This window comes from Pan troglodytes, chromosome 3 (genome assembly GCF_028858775.2).
Source record: "Pan troglodytes isolate AG18354 chromosome 3, NHGRI_mPanTro3-v2.0_pri, whole genome shotgun sequence".
Lineage (NCBI taxonomy): Eukaryota > Metazoa > Chordata > Mammalia > Primates > Hominidae > Pan > Pan troglodytes.
In genome coordinates, this window is record NC_072401.2 from 147,258,126 (window position 1) to 147,278,236 (window position 20,111).

The following is a 20,111-nucleotide window of genomic DNA, read 5'->3' on the forward strand; positions in this document are numbered from 1 at the left end:
CTGTCAAGAATAAAGAGGTGACTGGAGCTGCAGTGGCCATTTTATAATCAACAATGAGGGAGAGGCAAAGGGAATCACAGAGACCTTGGCCTAACACCTCTGTGTCAATTACTTGGGGTTTTAAAAATTTACCTGACACACGTTCAAACCCCTGGTTTGTGCCAGATATGGCCCTGAGCTACCCTACTGAACTATCCCTGAAATTCCTTTTTCTGGTCTCTTTCTAGAAGAGATGAAGTAAATCCTATCTTGCTTAAGCCACTGTTATTTAGGTTTTGTATTAAATGTAGCCAAAGCCAATCTTTCAGCATGGAAAACCTTGCCAATGGATGAAGGCCTAGTGAAGGGAAATTACTTTTGAAAGCAAAACTGTTAAATAATTTGTTTCTGGAAATCATGTGATCATTAAAACTTTAAAAAAGGGACTAACCCACTAACTGAGTCTACCTAAAATACTTCACTTAAGTACAACACTATGAATGTCCAGTGAAAAGAATATTGGCTACATTTGCTGAACACATATATATGCCAGATACCTCATTAAGTACTTTAGAGGCATTAGCATACTCTCTGTGTGACCTTGGGAAGTCACGTAACATGTTGGTGTTTCAGTTTTCTCATCTATAAAATGGAAATAGCATAGTATCTATCTCATAGGATTGATTTGAAGAATAAAGGAGTTTATAACATATATGTAAGGTGCTCAAAACAATGTCTGGCAAATAGTAAACATAAGTGTTAGCTATTATTATCACTAGTATTATTGTTTCTCACAAACTCTATTCAATAAACACTGATACTATCCACAGATAAGGAAGATGGCATCTACCTTGTATGGAGATTTGAGACTGAAAGAGATGATGCCTCTCAGGTGTTTAGTATTGTGACAGGTAAATGCTCTGTCAACTCTAGCCATTATAAATTTGATATTTAACAACACTTGAAAAAGGCTCTCATTTCAAATTTATTTCAATACTTTTTGGGGAACAGGTGGTTTTCATTACATGGATAAGTTCTTTAGTGGTGACTTCTGAGATTCTGGGGCACCCATCACCTGAGCAGTGTACACTGTACCCAATGTGTAGTCTTTTATCCCTTACCCACACCTCCACCTTTCCCCGACAAGTCCCCAAAGTCCATTGTATCGTTCTTACGTCTTTGCATCCTCATAGCTTAGCTCCCACTTATAAGTGAGAGTATACAACAATTGGTTTTCCATTCCTAAGTTATTTCACTCAGAAGAATGGTCTCCAACTCCATCCAGGTTGCTGTGAATGGTGTTATTTTGTTCCTTTTTATGGCTGAGTAGTATACCATGGTATACACACACACACACACACACACACACACACATATCACTTTTTTTTTTTGAGACAGAGTCTTGCTCTGTCACCCAGGCTGGAGTGCAGTGGTGCGATCTCGGCTCACTGGGCAACCTCTGCCTCTGGGTTTAAGCGATTCTTCCACCTCAGCCTCCCAAGTAGCTGGGATTACAGGTGCCTGCCATCATGCCCAGCTAATTTTAGTATTTTTAGTAGACACGTGGTTTCTCCATGTTGGGCAGGCTGATCTCAAACTCCTGACCTCAGGTAATCCACTCACCTCAGCTTCCCAAAGTGCTGGGATTACAGGGGTGAGCCACCATGCCCAGCTCACATTATCTTTATCCACTTGCTGCTTGATGGATATTTAGGCTGGTTCCATATTTTTGCAATTGCAAATTGTGCTGCTATAAACATGTATGTGCAAGTGTCTTGTTCATATAATGACTTCTTTTCCTCTGGGAAGATACCCAACAGTGGGGTTGCTGGATCAAAGGTAGTTCTACTTTTAGTTCTTTAAGGAATCTCCATACTCTTTTTCATAGTAGTTGTATTAGTTTACATTCCCAATAGCAGTGTAAAAGTGTTCCCTTTCACCACATCCATACCAACATCTATTATTTTTGATTTTTAAATTATGGCCATTCTTGCAGGAGTAAGATGGTATCTCACTGTGGTTTTAATTTGCATCTCCCTGATAATTCGTGATGTTGAGCATTTTTTTCATGTTTGTTGGTCATTTGTGTATCTTCTTTTGAGAATTGTCTGTTTATATTTATGTCCTTAACCCACTTTTTGATGGGATTATTATTATTATTATTGTTTGCTGATTTCTTTGAGTTCCTTGTAGATTCTGGATATTAGTCCTTTGTCAGAGGCATAGTTTGCAAATATTTTCTCCCACTCTGTGGGTTGTCTGTTTACTCTGCTTTTGTTAGGTGAATTTAGGAGCAACATTTGAACAACATATATAAAATGATCGAATTAATAGAGATCAGATAAGTGAAGAGAATGCTGTCAGTCTATAACAGGAATCCAGTAGCATTAATATTCTCTGTGATGTTTTGGGGAATAAGGACATTGAAGTATTTAAATTCCATGTGGCAGGAAAGTGAGTGAGAGAATAAATCATCCTCAAAGGTCTGTGTCTAAATACTACAAATACTTACTGACTTCACCAATACTACGAATACACTGACAATATAGCACAAGACAATAATTCCATTAAGCAAAGAGTATAGAATGGCCCATGTATTAGTCTGTTCTCACACTGCTGTAAAGAACTTCTTGAGATTGGGTAATTTATGAAGAAAAGTGGTTTAATTGACTCACAGTTCTGCAGGCTTAACAGGAAGCATGGCTAGGAGGTCTCAGGAAACTTATAATCATGGTAAAAGGTGAAGGGAAAGCAAGCCACATCTTACCATGGTAGAGCAGGAGAGAGAGAGCCTATAGGTGCTACACTTTTAAACCATCACACCTCGTGTGAACTCACTCACTATTATGAGAACAGCATGGGGGAAATCTGCCCCCATGATTCAATCACCTCCTACCTGGTCTCTCCCCTGACATGTGGGGATTACAATTCAACATGAGATTTGGGTGGGGACACAGAGCCAAACAATATCATTCTGCCCCTGGCCCCTCCCAAATCTCATGTCCTTCTCACATTGCAAAATACAATTATCCCTTCTCCATAGTCCCCCAAAGTTTTAACTTGTTCCAGCATTAACTCAAAAGCTCAAGTCCAAAGTCTCATCTGAGACAAGGCAGGTCCTTTCTGCCTATAAGCCTGTAAAGCAAAAAAAAAGTTAGTTACTTCCAAGATACAATGGGGATAGAGAAATTGTGTAAATGCTCTCATTCCAAATGGGAGAAATGGGCCAAAACAAAGGTGCTACAGGCCCCCATGCAAGTTCAAAACCCAGCAGGGCAGTCATTAAATCTTAAAGCTCCAAAATAATCTCCTTTGACTCCATGTCTCACATCCAGGTTACATTGATGCAAGGGGTGGGCTTCCAAGTCCTTTAGCAGCTCCTGTGGCTCTGCAACTCCAATGCCCCTGTGGCTCTGCAGTGTACAGCCCCCTTTAGCTGCATTCACAGGCTGGCATTGAGTGCCTGCAGCTTTTCCAGGTGCACAGTGCAAGCAGTTGGTGAATCTACCATTCTGGGGTCTGGAAGATGACAACCCTCTTCTCACAGCTCTACTACGCAATGCCCCAGTAGGGACTCCATTTGAGGGCTCCAATCCCACATTTCCCCTCTGTACTGCCCTAGTAGAGGCTCTCCATGAGGACTCCGCCTTGGCAGCACACTTCTGCCTGGACATCCAGGCATTTCCGTACATTATCTGAAATCTAGGCAGAGGCTCGCAAAGCTCAGCTCTTGTCTTCTATGCACCTGCAGGCCCAACACCACGTGGAAGCTGCCAAAGCCTGGGCCTTGCACCCTCTGAAGCAACAGCCCAAGCTGTATCTTGGCTCCTTTTTGCCATGGCTGGAGCTGGAGGGGCTGGGTTGCAGGGCATCATGTCCCAAAGCGGCACAGGGCAGCAGGGCCCTGGGCATGGCCCACAAAACCTTTTTTCCCTCGTAGGCCTCCAGGCCTGGAATGGGAGGGGCTGCTGCAAAGGTCTCTTACATGCCCTGGAGACATTTTCCCCATTGTCTTGGCTGTTAACACTTGGTTTGTCTTTACTTATGCAAATTTCTGCAGCCAGCTTGAATTTGTCCCCAGAAAATGGCTCTTTTTTTTTTTTCAACCACATGGTCAGGCTGCAAATTTTCCAAACTTTTATGCTCTGTTTCCCTTTTAAACATAAGTTCCAATTTCAGACCATCTCTTTGTGAACACATATGACTGTATGCTGTGAGGAGCAGCCAGACCACATCTTGAGTGCTTTGCTGCTTAGAAATTTCTTCTGCCAGATACCTTAAATCATCTCTCTCAAGTTCAAAGTTCCATAGATCTCTACAGCAAGGGCACAATGCTATCAGTCTTTTAGCTAAAGAATAGCAAGAGAGACCTTTACTGTAGTTCCCAATAACTTTCTCATTTCTATCTGAGCTCAACCCAGCCTGGACTTCACTACCCATATCACTATTATCATTTTGGTCAAAATCATTCAACAAGTCTCCGTGAAGTTCCAAACTTTCCCACATCTTCCTGTCTTCTGTGTGCCAAATTGTTCCAACCTCTGCCCATTACCCAGTTCCAAAGTTGCCTCCACATTTTCAGGTATCTATATAGTAATTCCCCACTTTCCTGGTACCAATTTTCTGTATTAGTCCATTCTCACACTGCTATAAAGAACTACCTGAGACTGGATAATTTATGAAGAAAACAGGTTTAACTGACTCAGTTCTGCAGGCTAAACAGGAAGCAAGGCTAGGAGGCCTCAGGAAACTTACAATTATGGTGGAAGTTGAAGGGGAAACCAAGCACGTCTTATTATTGTGGAGCAGGAGAGAGAGCAAGGTGGGGGAAGTGCTATACTTTTAAACTATCATATCTCATGAGAACTCACTCACTATCACAAGAACAGCACGGGGGAAATCTGCCCCCATGATCCAATCACCTCCCACCAGGTCACTCCCCTGACACATGGGGATTACAGTTCAACATGAGATTTGGGTGGGGACAGAGAGCCAAACCAAATCACCCCACAAATTTAAGAAGCTGGAAATATAAAGTTCTACTGCCATCATGTTTACCATAGAATTTTCACATGGAACTTTGTAATGTATAGACTGTTACAAAACTCTCAGGAAAAGGGCTGACAACTTTTTATGAATTCCTACAATTTAAAATTAGATCTGAATTTCAGACTTGGGGGCAATAATGAGAACAATTACTAGCTGTAATTAAGAAAAAATACCAATTTGTATTTGACCGCAACAGTTGTATTAGAGATTTATTCTTTCAGCAAATATTTCAGGGTCTGCCATGACAGGTCTGTGCAAACTTTGGGCTTGGAGATGGGAACACAAACTAGATACAGCTCCCACCCACATATTACTTAGAAGAGCAGTGGGGTTTCCTCACTGGATATTCAATAATTTGACTAAAGACATTTATAATTACAGAGAGCTATAAGTTCTTTGGAGCAAAGGGTGTGATGAGAGAATAAAGGATTTCAACAACAACAACAACATTTTTTTCTGAGACAGAGTCTTGCTCTTTGGCCCAGGCTGGAGTACAGTGGCATCCTCACAGCTCACTGCAGACTTGACCTTCCAGGCTCAATCCATCCTCCCACCTTAGCCTCCTGAGTAACTAGGACTACAGGCACATACCACCACACCTGGCTAATTTTTTGTATTTTTTGTAGAGATGGGGTTTCACCATGTTGCCCAGGCTGGTCTCGAACTCCTGACCCCCACCTCGGCCTCCCAAAGTGCTGGAATTACAGGCATCAGCCACCATGCCTGGCCAGCATTCCTTTTAATATGAAAAATAACACACCAATGATCCTTGGCAGGCTCATTCCAGGAAAACTGAGTCACTTAAATTCCCTGAGGGAGCTGAACTATAAATCATTACATTTATTTTTCTATTGAGTAGAATCATCTCTTAAAACAGGTTTTTGGATTTACATTTTGCCTATATAAAATTTGCAGCCAATTTTAAGGACTCGTCTTATTATAAGTGATTAGCAGCTGATTTTTTCCTGATAAACTGATTATATAGCATAATTAATTTGCCTTCAGTTCCTTAATATCTCCTTTTCTGGAAGGATCTTGTCCTCCTCTCTACCTCAGCCATCCGCTATCTCTGGTCACACCCCTACATCTTGGCATTGCTCAAAACTGCTCCAGCATCGTGATTTCAATTTCAAGTATCTCATTCCCAGACTGCTTCCCAGCTTTTGGGAAAGGCTCCCAACTCCAGTAACTCATGGACCACACTAGGACCTTCACTCGGTGGATCCTATCATCTTTCCAACATTTCACATTACTATATGTTCTCGCCTTCCTCCTATCACAGACCCCCAACAGTCACTCTATTGCCTATAGCTTCTGCTGTCTGATCCCCTTTCCTTCCCTGACATACACCTGCAAAACCCCAGCCCTAGTTAAACTCAGCTCTGTCCCCTCAGGTTAACCGAGGCTGGAGAAAAACCCACAGCCATGCTGACTGGTCTTATTTTAAATTCATGGCCACTAGGCTGGGTGTAGTGGCTCATGCCTGTAATCCCAGCACTTTGGGAGGCTGAGGCAGGTGGATCACCTGAGGTCAGGAGTTTGAGACCAGCCTGGCCAACATGGTGAAACCCTGTCTCTACTGAAAATACAAAAATTAGCCGGGCATGCTGGTGCATGCCGGTAATCCCACTTACTAGGGAGGCTGAGGCAGGAGAATCACTTGAACCTGGGAGGCAGAGGTTGCAGTGAGCTGAGATCATGACAGTGAGCCAAGATTGTGACAATGCACTCCAGCCTGGGTGACTGAGCAAGACTCCATCTCAAAAAATTAAAATAATTAATTAATTAATTAATGGCCACTAACCTCAAATGGACACTTAATAGTAGCAATCTTACCACATTTCCATAGTTCATTCACTCTCAAACCCTCCCAGATGACTTAGATATTACTCCTCTCTCTTCCAACCTCCAGCATCTCTTCAATCCCACCATTCTCGGGAAGCAGGTTCCCGGGCAATTTCACCAAGATGAGAGAGTGGTGAGAAGAGACCATCCCTGTGTTCTCACCTCTGCAAGCAAGCACCAGCTTGTGTGCATCTGCGTCCACACACTCTGCCTTCCCTCCAGTCACTAGCTTTTCCTACATCACTGCACTGTCCCCAACCCTGCCCCCCAGCTTTTCAGTGGATGTGTAAAGTAGACTCAGCTTCTAGGTCTTTACACTTGCTCTTCCTTTTGCTTGGGAGGTTGGGAACTCATCCCTCAGAGTGTGTACTGCGCTTCCTTCCCTTCCTTCAGGACCTCTTGCAGTGAGGTTTCCTCTGCCCCTTTAGAAATAGTCATCTCTCCCATTCTCAATCCCTCTTCCCCTGTTTTTTCCATCACTTGTACCACTACCTAGCATATTTGCGTACTTATTTATTTATTTATTTATTTTTTTTGAGATGGAGTCTCGCTCTGTCGCCCAGGCTGGAGTGCAGCGGCACGATCTCGGCTCACTGCAACCTCTGCCTCCCGGGTTCAAGTGATTCTCCTGCCTCAGCCTCCCAAGTAGCGGGGACTACAGGCACATGCCACCATGCCCGGCTAATTTTTTTTTTTTTTTGTATTTTTAGTAGAGATGGAGTTTCACCATGCTGGCCAGACTGGTTTTGAACTCCTGACCTCGTGATCCGCCCACCTCGGTCTCCCAAAGTGCTGGGATTACAGGTGTGAGCCACCATGTCTGGCCGTGTATTTATTTATTATCTGTCTTCCTTAATGAGGGCAGGGATTTTTTTCTGCTTGCCACCATATCCCCTGCTAGAACAGTGCTTCATTTACTCATTCATTCAACAGGTATTTAATATGCTCCTGTTAAATACCAGGCACTGCTCAGGTGCTGAGATTATAGCAATGAACACAGAAGACCAAAAATCCTGCTCTTTTGGCTAAATAATACGGAGACATTTGAGTGAAGACTTGAGGGAGATGAAGGAGTGAGCCATGTGGACATCTGTGGGAAGAGCTGTCCAGGGAGTGCTATGGTTTGAATGCATTCCCCAAAGTTTATATATTGTAAACTTAATCCCCAGCGCAACAGTGTTGAGAGGTGAGAACTTCAAGAGGTGATTACGTCATGAGGACTGTTAAATTAAGTTTAGGCTAAAGCTGCCTCCATATATATATATATATATATATGTATATACATATGTACATATGTATATACATATATATACACACACATATATATATATATATATATATTTTTTTTTTTTTTGAGACGGAGTTTTGCTCTTGTTGCCCAGGCTGGAGTACAATGGCATGATATTGGCTCACCGCAACCTCCGCTTGCCGGGTTCAACTGATTCTCCTGCCTCAGTCTCCCGAGTAGCTGGGATTACAGGCGTGAGCTACCACGCCCGGCCCATACATATTTTAAGTTAGGCCTAAAGGTTTCTCTGTACACAGCAAACTGTAACCTAACTGGATATGCAAACAGACTGTAGCCAACTCTTGTACCAATCACAGAGTTTTGGTCAATCACAGGCAGCCAACTGTTCAAACTGTGTTAAAATAAAGCAAATATTTAGTTCTAACCAATCCAGTTTTTTCTGTACCTCACTCCATTTTCTGTCACTTTTCTTTCCCTGCCCATAAATATCATCTGACCCTGTGGCAGCCCCAGAGTTGCTCTGAAACTATTCTGGTTCTGGGGGCTGCTCAGTTCTCAAATTGCTCTTTGCTCAATTAAACTCTGTTAAATTTAATTTGCCTAAAGTTTTTCTTTTAACAGGGATCTGTCCTCATGAATGGATTAATGGCATTATGGGAGTGTGGTTTGGTATCTCAGGAGGGGATTGCTGATACAAGCATGAGTTTGGCCCTTTTCTACCCTCCCTCTCATGTTCTCTCTCTTGCTATGTGATGCCTTCTGCTATGTTGTGATGAAGGAAGAAGGCCCTCACCAGATGCAGCCCCTTGATTTTGGATTTCTCAGCCCCCAGAACCATGAGCTAAATTAACTTTTATTGTGTATAACCTGCCCAGCTGGTGGTTGTATTGGTCCATTTTCATACTGCTATGAAGAAATACCCAAGACTGGGTAATTTATAAAGAAAACGTGGTTTAGGGCTGGGTATGGTGGCTCACGCCTGTAATCCCAGCACTTTGAGAGGCCAAGGCAGGTGGATCACCTGAGCTCAGGAGTTCGAGACCAGCCTGGCTAACACCACAAAACCCCGTCTCTACTAAAAAATACAAAAACAGATTAGCCAGGCGTGGTGGTGCATGCCTGTAGTCCTAGCTACTTGGGAGGCCAAGGCAGGAGAATTGCTTGAACCCTGGAGGCAGAGGTTGCAGTGAGCTGAGGTTGCATCACTGCATTCCAGCCTGGGTGACAGAGTGAGATTCTGTCTCAAAAAAAAAAAAAAAAAAAAAAAAAAAGGTTTAATGGACTCACAGTTTCACACGGCTGGGGAAGCCTCACAATCATGGCAGAAGGTGAAGGAGAAGCAAAGGCACATCTTACGTGGCAGCAGGCAAGAGGGCATGTGCAGGGAAACTGCCCTTTATAAAACCGTCAGATTCTCATGAGACTTATTCACAATCACGAGAACAGCATGGGAAGAACCCACCCCCATGATTCGATTACCTCCCACCAGGTCCCTTCTATGACACATGGAGGTTATGGGAGCTACAATTCAAGATGAGATTTGGGTGGGGATACATAGCCAAACTCTATCAGTGGTATTCTATTACAGCAACACAAAATGAACTCAGAAAGGGAGGGAACAGCTAGCACACAGATACTGAGGTGAGAATGTGCCCAGATTGTTCCAGAAGAGTGAGGATGCCAGTGTGACTTGGGGAAGTGAGCAAGAGGAAGAGCAGAAGTGCAGGTCAGAGTGCTAAAGGAGGGGAAGGAAAGATTATGTAGAGTCTTGTGCTTATTATGGGAACTTTTATTCTGAGTGAAATGAGGACCCAAGGGAGGATTTTTTAAAAATTTAATAAAATGCTATTAATATACAGTCCATATTTAGGTTTTTATAATGGTCTCATCAATGTCCTTTTAAAAAGAATATCCAAATTTGTATTATCATTTAAAGAAATAATTTGCACAATGGGCAAAATCAAATTTTATCGCATACATAATAATATTAATAGTTATCATTTAAGACTACTAGGACTGCACTAAGAAAGGCCATCTAGGCTGGGCGCGGTGGGTCATGCCTGTAATCCCAGAACTTTGGGAGGCTGAGACGGGTGGATCACTTGAGGCCAGGAGTTTGAGACCAGCCTGGCCAAAATGGTGAAACCCCGTCTCTACTAAAAACACAAAAATTAGATGGGCGTGGTGGTGTGTATCTGTAGTCCCAGCTACTCGAGAGGTTGAGGCAAGAGAATTGCTTGAACCCGGGAGGCAGAGGTTGCAGTAAGCCGAGATCGTGCCATTGCACTCCAGCCTGGGCGACCGAGCGAGACTCTGTCTCAAAATTAAATAAATGCCATTTTTGATTTTTTAAAAATTAACGACTTTAAAATGACAGTTTATAGCTCCTCCTCCCCATTCAGGATCCAATCAAGGTCATATACTGCATTTCATTGTCATGCTTTTTTTTTAATAGCTTGAGGTAAAATTCACATACCAAATGATTGACCCATTTAAAGTGTGCAATTTAATGGCTTTCGGTATATGCACAGAGTTGTGCAACCATCACCAGAAACTAGTTTTAGAACAATTTTGTCACCCCATAACCTTTAGCTGTCACTCCCCAGGTTCCTCATTTCCCCAACCCTATGCAAACCACCAATCTACTTTCTGTCTCCATAGCCTTGCCTACTCTGAGCATTTCACATATGTGGAAGAATACAATGTGTGGTCTGTCTTCTTTCCCTTCACGTTTTGAAAGGTTACCCATGTAGCATGCATCAGTATCAGTACTTCATTCCTTTTTATGGCTGAATAATGTTCTCTTGTATGGGATACTTTATACTATTTATCAAGGGAGGATTTTCAACAGAGGAGTGGCCTGATCCGAGTGGCATTTAACAAGGTTCACTTTCCTGTTGTTCTAAGGAGCAGAGAATGATCAACTGCGTCAAACGCTGCTTTTAGGGAAAATAAGATGAGGCCCACGAATTGACCAGTAAGTGCTCAAATAGGTTAAGGGAAAAAGGAATTTAATTAGAAGACATATTCTGATATACATTGCTGGGAGTGATTTTTTTTTTTTTTTTTTTTTGCTTCATGTGAAATTTATTCCTCAAAAAAAATCATTTTTTCTAAACGTAACTCAACATTATAGTAATTATGCAAGATTTTATGCAGCTTCAAGAGTTAGCCAAGAGAAAAGTTGACTCTTGCAAGAAGATATTTTCAATGTCTATGCAGATCAGGTAGGTAAGAGTTAAGTGCGGGGGAGTTGGCATCATCTAAAAGACTGTAGAAATTGGACCAAAAATGTGGAGTTCTAAAGCAGTATCTCCTTATGGCATGCCATTATTTGGAGCAACAAGGTTACCTACTCGAATCACTGGATCCTGAGTTGACACAAAACGCATCTGTTGACTCAGGGTTTGTATAACCACGTGCAGTATTTACTAGGCTATCCAATTCTGGGTACGTACAACTTCTGGGGCCTGCAAATTATTGGAGAGTGAGTGAGGGGCAACGAAAGATAGACATAAAAGGGCGCGTCTCGAAAGATAACTGTCAACATGCACTCCACGTTTATAGAACGATTCGGTGGGCGCGGTGGAAGCGTTAATGAACATTTCAGAAAATAAACATATGGAACATCGAAATTCACTTGCAGATAATGGACTAAGTCCGCTCCACCGGGACTAAAAAGGCAGGGTTAGGAAAGCCTGAACGCCGCCACACTGTTTTTTCTCCAGGAAGAAACGGGGCGTGGGGCTGCCGGTAGAAGGGGGTGGCTCCGGCCGCTCCCCCGCGCCGTCCTCCGGCCCCGGCCGCGCTGCGCTCACGCGGGCCGGGCCGGGAATTTGGAGAGGATCCCTGGTCGCGCGGCAGCGGCGGCGGCGCGCGGGTGAGCGGGTGAGCGTGTGAGCGGGCGGGCAGGCGAGTGCGCCGGGTATTGGCAGCCGAGGAGTGGAGGCTGGGCAGCTCCGACTCCCTGACGCCAGCGCGACCAGATCAATCCAGGCTCCAGGAGAAAGCAGGCGGGCGGGCGGAGAAAGGAGAGGCCGAGCGGCTCAACCCGGGCCGAGGCTCGGGGAGGGACCCTGGGAGCGGAGAGTGGCGCAGCGCCCGGCCGTCCGGACCCGGGCCGCGAGACCCCGCTCGCCCGGCCACTCGTGCGCCCGCGCGGACGGGCGCGCCGCCAACCCGGTAAAACGAAACAGACCCGAACCGAACTTTCACTTCATGCCGCGTCCCAGCCCTCCCCTCGGCGCCCCGGGCTTTCCAGCGCCGCCGCCGCCGTCTCTGCACGCGTGGGGCCGCCGCGGTCGTGCTGGGCTGGGGGCGCGGGCGGCGGCGGGAAGGGGGCTCTTTCTGCGCGGGGCGGGCCGCGACCCCCCCCCCATGATGGCGCCTCCCGTCTGCTCGGAGGAGCGAACCTGCTACCACGTCTTCTCGCGCCCAGCCCGCCGGGCTCCCCTGGTGTCTTTGTTGGGTCTTCTGCTGTGGGAAGCCCAGTTCCCGGGCCCCCGAGCCTCGGCTCCCGGGCCTGACCGCGCTGGGATCTCCCCGGCCGCGCTCCCCTTCCGCGCGCTCCTCACATCTCTCCTGTGCTGCCGCCGGGCCGAGGCCCGTTCGCGCGGCCCGCGGACCCATTGTGTCCCCCGCGCCGGCGGGGCGACCCCTGCGGGAGCTGGAGGACGACCGCTGGCGCTGCTCTCCAAGGCGCCTGGTGGAGCGGGTCTCGCGGGCGGGGGACCCCGGCGCCCCGGGCCCCTCCACATCCCGCACGGGTTTTCTTCTCGGCCCCAGCAAGCCTCTTTGGGGTCGAGGTCAAGGAAAGTTCGCACCGAGATCCCCTCTAATTTATTCAAAGGTTTGGCGGCGGCGCGTAATTTTTTCCCCCTCTTCCGCCTACACCCGCTGCGTCTCCTGGTGTCTCATTCCTTTCCCTTTACCGGAGTCGATTGCCTCACTGCATGTGTATTCGTGAGTTCGCGGTTGAACAACTGTTCCTTTACTCTGCTCCCTGTCTTTGTTAGTGTTTCTCGGGGTTGTTTCTGTAGGAAGGTGGGGGTGGTGGGCGTGAGAGACAGACGTGGGCTTGTTTTTCTAGTTGCTGAAACTGTATGAAGGCTTTAAAGGGAGAACGTTTTCTTGATGTGCTTTAGGAGGGGAGGAGGAACAAATGCCTGCCAGATCTCACAACTACAGTAGCTGAGCTTTTGTTTATTTTGAAGAGCATGCAATTTTTAAATACACGGTGCAAGATAACCAGTAAAGGCGCGTTCCTTCTGAAAATTGAGGCCGGTCTCAGAACCATCTCCTGAGAAAGCATCCTTTTCGTGAGTGCTGAGACAACTGTCCTTTTTCTCTGCCCTCCCCCCTCTTTTCTTTCCATTGTATCTGAAGTTTCAAAGTACGTGGAATGATACAGAAGTTGCATGATTTCTGTTATGTCTTCCTGTTGCTGAAACTCTCAGCCGCTAAATCTCAGAATGCCTCTATTTCAGAACATCTCTGGGTCTAATTGCCTGTTGTGGATAACTTGCCCACACCTCAGTAACACAATGAGAAAACTGTTCCCTGCCCATGTTGATTTTTCAAATTGTTTGTAATTACTTTAAATTGTATTGAAAGTAGGTGGACCGTGTTAAAAAAGAATCGGAACAGAAGTGTTCACTGCCCCAGCATTTTCAATTGGTATAAATATTGTTGCATCAGTGTTATTCTGATGCAGGTGCCAGATCTAAATATGCTGTACTGATTAAAGTGTTTGTTCTGCCCTCTCCCACTCTCTTTCCCATTTGCAATTATTTGCTATTTCTGTGCAGGTGGTGTATCATTGGTGTAATACTGCAGTTCTTAGGAAAGTGTAGCTAGGGTCGTGAGAGATGATTTTTCTGGAGGTGGGTGATGCCAGAGCCTCTAGAGGATCCAGGCAGGATCGAGTTTCTTCTGAGGGTAGGGATTTGTCCTTGATTTAGTTTTGACCCCTACAACCATAGGTATGTAACCAAATACATTTCACCTCTTGCAGTATCCTTTGGTTTCGTATCCTTGAAGAGCTGATGACCTTTGTGTTTTAGAGAAATGACAATTTTTAGGCAATTAAAGACATTGGCCTCTTATACTTCTTGGAATTTTATGGTATTTTTACTAAGTTCATTAAGGCATTAAGAGGAAGTTGTCACATTTTCTCAACTACGTTTATTACATTTATTAGTTAAAAACTAAATTTCACTTTGTAATTTTGATTTCTAGCAATTCTGGGTTAAATATAAAATCTAATAACCTAGTAGATTGGAAAAAGAAGTAGCTTGGGTATAGTAATTAGACTAGCATGTTTAAGCTGCAGTAGCCTACATAATCAAGGCCAAGTGTGTGTGTATAAAAGATCTCATTTGTGTGGTCTTACAAGGCTAATGGAGGCATCACTGAGGCTTTATAAATAATGTAAGTTGGGTATAATGTAGAGTCTCCAGAGACGGCAGAGAAAGCATCATTACCAGCCTTTTCAACCTGCTTGAGATCTTAAATTGATTTACAGCACTGAACTGGTGCAAAATGATACATCAGGATGACATGGGGTCAGCCTGTAAAAGTCTATGATGTCAGCCTATTAGTTCAGTCATCATAATTAAACCATATTACAGGGGTAGCTAAGCAGGAGTCTGGCGTTATATTTCAGATATGGGTGGTACATGGGTTTTGTTTATAGTAGAAAGGCTGAGATGGCCAGGGATACCAGTGTGCGTGAAAGAGGGAAAAGGCTTACAGAACTATGAATTTCTGTAGAAAAATTTAAGATAAATGAAGAGGTATTCAATCTTAATTGTATAAGTAGCTTTTCATTTGGTAGAGGAGAAACAGATGCTTTAGGGATGCTGATAAGGACCTTTGCAGCTCTGATATGTGTACTGAATGCTTCATGTGAGTTTGAATTTAACTTGGCCTTAGGGACCTTCTAAAATATCAGTGGAGCACATACTTAACTTTGATCCTTTTATTACCCCTGAATTTTCACTGTATTGATATCTACTGACATGTTATTTCTTTAACTAGTCAAACTTACCAGGCCTATACCAGAAACAAAGATATTTGAATTGAACATATAAACAGTTCAGGAAAAGAAGATCCATATTTTGCTTAAGTTTCTGACAATCCTTATTTAGCTTATGGATTATCTAGGGCTCTGCTATCCTAGCCATAGTCACACGTAGCTTTTTTTGAAATTTTATTTTATTCTATTTTTTTGAGACAGGGTCTCTCTGTGTTACCCAGGCTGGAGTGCAGTGGCACGATCATGGCTCACTGCAGCCTCGACCTCCCAGGCCCAGGCAGTCCTCCCACTTCAGCCTCCCAAGTTGCTGGGACTACAGGCACTGCCACCATGTCTGCCTGACTAATTTGTTTTTGTATTTCTTGTAGAGACAGGGTTTCGTCATGTTGCCCAGGCTGGTCTCGAACTCCTGGGCTCAAGCTGTTCTCCCGCCTCGGCCTCCCAAAGTGTTGGGGTTACAGGTGTGAGCCACTGCACTCGGCTACGTATAGCTATTTAAGTTTAAATTAAAATTAAATAAAAATTCGTTTTCTCAGCACTAGCCACATTTCAAGTGCTTAGTAGCTGCTTGTGGTTAGTGGCTGCCATACTGGACCGCGTGTATATAGAATAGTTCCATCATCACAGGAGGTTCTGCTAGCCAGTGCTGCCCCAGGACCTTTACCTCTTCTCACTTGTTTACTAATGATTTGTGGAGTCAAAGATGGAAAGACATATATAAACTAATTTTATCACTAACTAGCTGTTCTTTTTAAAATAAAACACAATTTGGAAGGGACAGTTGAAGCTACTGGATAAAAGGAGTTTGACTTTTCTGTAGATCTTATTTATTATTAGTGTCATCGATTCTAATTTGGCTTAGAGCCTTAGAGAGAAGAAATAATTGTAGCTAACCTTTTTTTCTGAATTTTTACTGTATGTATGCCAGGCATTGTTTATAATACCCATATCTCATTTAAGCCTCAAAACTTCCTTAAGTACTATTGTTGTCACATTTTACAGGTAAAGAAACTGAGGCCAGAATGATTCAGTATCTGGCTTCAGGAGGTACAGTGAATGATTATGATTTCTAATCTTACCTGGGATATGATCGAGGCAGTCCAACTCTAGAAACTCCATCTTAACTATGTTTTTTGGTCTTTCGTTCAGAAGACCCAAATCATCATTGTTCTGCTGTGCTTTACTATGCCAGTATAGACATGACTTGGCTTGTGTATTTTGTAGGTCTTTAAATAAATTTACCTTCTATTGTGCCTTTCTGGGCTATCTTCTGTTGTTCTTTTGTAAGTATTTAAGAAAGGAAAAATAATGCTCATCTAAGCAGCACATAATTTGAAGAATAAATCTGGCATGAAAATAATGCATTTCAAAGCCAAATTAGTTTTATCTCTGCTTTTCTGCATAATTCTTGTCACTTTCCTCTTGCATTTTCTTACATAATCACAAACTGATATTAAGTTAGGAGGAAAGTTGTAGTAATTCAGTTTGTCTGTCTTACCAAAATTAGTCTGTCTTCCATGAGCTGTTAAACACTGTAAGAATAGTAATTGCAAATTCATTGGCGATTTTTTAAAAAAATTCAACATCTATTTTTGTAAATGTTTTACAAGGTCAGGGCTGTTTAAGAATCTGATGAAACTATGGATCTTGTATCTTCTTATTCCCACCTTCCTATCCCAAAATGCTTATATGTCATGGTGAGTTAATGTGTACACTTAACTATCCAAATCTCATGGTCTTTCGGGTGAAATATGTCCATGGGACTGCCAAGTGCTTTCATAAACATTAAGATTTGTAATTTCCTTTACAGAGAATAGAGATATTTAGTATTAAAAGTTGCTTTAAAGATTTTCTAATCTGGTTGGTTCATATCAAGGTGAACAGTCTGAAGTCCAGAGAAGGTAACTGACATCCAAAGTTACCTGTCTAGTGATTGGAAAAGGGAAAGCCAAGATCTGGACTCCTCTTAGCATTAAGTGCCCTTTTGTTTTCGGGTTTTTTTTTTCTCCCTACCACGCTCACTATATTTCTGAGGCTTTGGTGTAAGCATATCCAGTGTAATTTAGGGAAGGGAGGAAAGAATTTTTTGGCCTGTTAGCAACTTTTTATACCTAACATTGTTTGAGCTAAGTAGGAATCAAATCTGACAACCAGAGAGAAATGCTTATTTTCTACATATTAAAATTGATTCTTTTTCATTCTGGAGATGGAAAAGAAAAGCCCTGTATCTAATTTAATCAATGAGACCTTATTAGAAAATGGGAGATCCAAGATTGCACAAAGTTCAAATTAAAGCAGGCAACTCTGACATCTAGCAAAATATACGAATCTCCTCTTGACTCTCGAAAACAAATCACATTCCTAACCAAAAGCTAAAATTTGGGGCATTTAGGGAGCTAGGGAGTCCTAGGGAGAGAATTGGACAGGTCTGAGGAGAAAAAGGATAATTTAAATATAAAAAAGTGGAAAAAATCAGTTTTAAGTCATAGCATGTCTTTGAGGTTGATGAAATGTTCTGCTACTTCTATATGTGGTTTTACTCTTTGGTACCAAGATTTTAGGACATACTTTGATAACAAATAGGGGCATGTCCTCTTTGCCCCAATCTGAAACCTCTTGACCCTTTATTTTCCTTTCCTGCTGTTATCTGGTAGTACAAATATTCAGTCTAATCTGTTGATCTGGCATCTGATTTGCAGCAAAAATACCTGAAGTATTTTCATCACTGCTGTAGCCACCTTTAAAAAGAAAAGGAAAGAGAAGAAAAAGGCAGAGTCAAATAGTATTAATGTAATTGCTTAAAATCTAAATTAAAATACTCATCTTGCTCTGCGTTATTAAGATGGTGTCAGTTTTAGAGGTGCAGGGCTAGTCCTATATGCAAAACAGTAATGTCTATAGCTATTGCGGGCTGACTTGCAGAAATGAGCGGCTTCTCTAGAACATTCATTTGCATAAAGGAAACTATCTTTCAGAAAAGAAAAGCCAAAAGTTTCATAAGCAGTTTCACTCCAGTGACTACATCAGAGTTTTAGTAAGGTACTGGGAACTACGGTATTTGAACAGTTCAGCATCTTTATAATTTTTGTTATAAGCTAAAATCTGAACTTTAGAGAAGACTCTCTCTTGAAAATAAAGCATTAAATTCTCTAAGGTGTGAGGAAGTCCTTACCTGGTGATTCTCCCAAATCTCTTCTATGTTCTTAGTGTTTGAAAAAGGAACTTTTTTTTTTTTTTAATAAGAACCTAGGTTTGCAGTATAGATTGGTTTCTTAACAAATATTTTTTTTGAGACAATAAGCCTGGATCTGAAGAAAGAACATACAATTGTTAATTATGCATGTATATGCTTTTGAGTTCAGGATGTAAATGAATATTCACTAGGTCCTGTTTGGGAAGAGGAGGAGAGAGGGGTCTCTCTGTTGATTCAGAATATATTTTTATACATAAGGTTTAATGCTTTATTTGTAGTTTCCCCTTAATTGCAGGGCTGCTGTACTGTGGATATTTTGCTCTACAATCTGAGATTGTTAGGGTGTAGTTACTCCAACTATTCATTTATTATCCTCTCCCTGTCTTTTTGTGTGTGTGTGTGTGGTTTCTTTGTGGTGTGCTTATGCAAAGTAGAAGTATTCCAGACCTTTATAGCTTTTTTTCTTTTAGTTTCAAACACTTCAAGAAAAAAGGTGGGGGGGAGACTCTCTCAACGGTTATAATTAGGCATTAATTAAGCCATTATTCAGTTAACTAAATGCAAGATCTTTTGTTTGTTTAGATGGAAAAGAAACGTATCTTTTTAATGAAGGAGGGATATTAAATGGGCCCTTATTTGATCATTTTGCTGCAGTATTGTAATAAGTATATGCTTCATTTATTCCCTGAATATTTATTAGTTCTGAGGCTCAATAATTAGAGGATACATAAACATGAAAAATTAAATGCAGCAACATTATAAGAGCCGTTACAAGGTAGTATAGGAGTAAATTGTACAGACAACTCACATCAGGACCACTGTGGCCTGGAAGGACATGTGAGTTTGCATAGGCAGAAGGAAGAGGGACATTATAGACAGAGTAATGGCATGAAAAACTGGGAGATAAGCATGAGTGTTGAGTATCTGTAGAGCAGCACTGTCCAATAGAATTTCTGCAGTGATGGAAATGTTCCACATCTGTGCTAATACAGTAGCTGTAGCCACACATGGAACAGCATTTTTAAAAAAATTAATTTATGTTTCAGTAGCCACATGTGGTTATCATATCAAATAGCACAGATCCAGAGGCAGTGAGCAGCCCTGCCTGACCTCAGTGGGTGTTCCTCATGGAGCCTAGTATGGTGGTGTGGAGGAGATGCTCAGAAAGGTTGACTTCCAGTGAGAATTTTAGGGCCTTAGAGTGCCAGAATAAGGAAACACTGGGAAGTCACTAAAAGTGTTTGAACATGCAGTTTGCACTGGAGGGATAGAGCCCAGTGCCAGGAGATCAATAAGAAAGCTATTGAGTTATGTGTGAGATGATAAATCTCTGGTAAAGGTAGACATGGAAAGAGAAGGATTTAAAAATAAATAAATAAATAAAATAAAACAAAAAACCATGAAGGCTTAGTGATTATGTGGCTATAAAGTAATGAGAAAGAGATGTCGGAGATATATCCTTAAGTTGGTGGCTGGAAAACTAATAAAGATGTTACTTAAGAATAGGGAAGATCTGGTTGTAGAAGGAATAAAAATTGTGCAAATGATAAATTAGACTTGATGTGTTAAATTTAAGGTGCGATATCTAAGTCAAAGTATGCTACAGGCAGGTTGGAGATAAGGTTTGGGAGGACTTGAAAGCTTTACGTTAGACTCTCTGCAGTCATCTACTGGGTATTCTGAGACAACCACAAAGAGAGAAAGAACTGGTGGATTGAATCTTCCATTGGAGCCCACAGTTAGGAATTAATAGAAGGAAG

The 20,111-nt window shown here is 42.6% G+C and overlaps 1 protein-coding gene across 2 annotated transcripts in view; it reads left to right on the forward strand.

The window, feature by feature from the left end:
• The first annotated feature begins 11,864 nt into the window (after positions 1-11,864).
• The window catches only part of SMAD1 (SMAD family member 1), a 78,257-nt gene continuing 70,010 nt past the window's right edge, over positions 11,865-20,111 (forward strand). The window contains exon 1 of one of the 2 annotated variants that reach the window (XM_054683412.2): positions 11,865-12,010. The gene's annotated coding sequence lies outside the window, so the exon portion shown is untranslated. Of the gene's footprint in view, positions 12,011-12,036; positions 12,305-20,111 lie in introns of those variants that run through there. The other variant, XM_001148535.7, reaches the window with a different exon arrangement.